Raw genomic sequence first — 1,513 nt, 5'->3', positions numbered from 1 at the left:
GCGCGGTACGTCGGCGGTCACGGAACGGCGTTCGGATTTAGGGAAACACCCGTTTAAAACGGTGGGATTTTCACCCAAAATTGAGGGGAGGAGCCAAGCTTGGCACTTGGGAATGTGATAAATGTAATATTAAATGGGATTATCTTAAAAAGATCATGGGTTTGATGGGTCTGGGCTCTTCCCTGTGAGGGTAGGGAGGCCCTGGCACAGGTTTTCCAGGGAAGTTGTGGCTGCCCCTGGATCCCTGGAGGTGTCCCAGGCCAGGTTGGAGCACCTGGGATAGTGGGAAGTGTCCCTACCCACGGCAGGGGTTGGAATGAGATGATCTTTGAGGTCCCTTCCACCCCAAACCATTCCATGATCGTGTCCCGCTCCTGACCCATCGTTGGAAATTTACGGCTCTTTCTTCCTTCCCTCCCGAATTCCAGGGCTGAACTTCCTCCTGCTGCAGCTCCCGGAGCATCTAAACAGCTGAGGCTGTTTGGAAATATCCTGGAAAACATCCAAGGAAGATGCCACCTCGTGGGACCTGCACGGCTCCTGCTGGGACATTCCCACACCACGGACATCCCAAAGGAAAAGATCCACCCGGAATGTTGGTTTTTATGGCCCTTCATGGACCTGCTCTCCGCTAAATTCCTTTAATTTGCCATCTCTTTGGACAAGGACAGGGAATCTCCAAGCTGCATCGACCTTTTATATCCCTTTGTAGCCCAAAGCTGATCCCAAATCTTGCTGGAATCCATAGTGGGACCTCGGCCTGGCAATGACATTGAGGGCTGGAAAAAAAGGAGCTGGAATTGCAAATTCCATAGAAACCTTGTTTATGCCTGATGCCAAGAGGGAAAACCAACGGGATTCTGCTTTTTTGGGGTAGGAGAGGTGGAAAATCAGGCAGGGAGTGAGTTGAGTGGTCTCGTTTCTCCATCTGTGGAGAAGGAGGAAAAATCCTCCCCAGGAGGAAAAAAGGAATTATTGCTGAAGGTGCTGGTGAGTAGTGGGAGCTGGATCAGCCCCTGGCTGGGCAAGGGAGTGCTTTTATCCCTATATAAAAATCCCAAATCATTCCATAAATCTGGTCCTGGCCTCCATGCAGTGTGTGCAAATCCCGTTCCCAAATCTGTGGTTTGGGTGGAAAAGGACCTTAAGGATCATCCAGTTCCAGGGGCAGGGACAACCTTCCAGAATCCCAGGTTGCTCCAGCCTGGCCTTGGACACTTCCAGGGATCCAGGGGCAGCCACAGCTTCTCTGGGAAAACCTGGGCCAGGACAACCAAGTCCCACTGACCCATGTCCCCACGTGCCACATCCAGGTGTCCTTTAAATCCCTCCAGGGATGGGAATTCCACCACTTCTCCCTTAAATCCCTCGAGGGATGGGAATTCCAACATTCTCCTTAAATCCCCCCAAAAATGGGGACTCCTCCACTCTTCCCTTAAATCCCTCCAAGGATGGGGACTCCCAACCTTCTCCCTTAAATCCCTCCAGGGATGGGGACTCCAACATTCTCCTT

The sequence above is a fragment of the Neopelma chrysocephalum genome, unplaced genomic scaffold (genome assembly GCF_003984885.1).
Source record: "Neopelma chrysocephalum unplaced genomic scaffold, ASM398488v2 Primary Assembly neopelma1_330, whole genome shotgun sequence".
NCBI lineage: Eukaryota > Metazoa > Chordata > Aves > Passeriformes > Pipridae > Neopelma > Neopelma chrysocephalum.
This window is presented reverse-complemented; position numbering follows the sequence as displayed.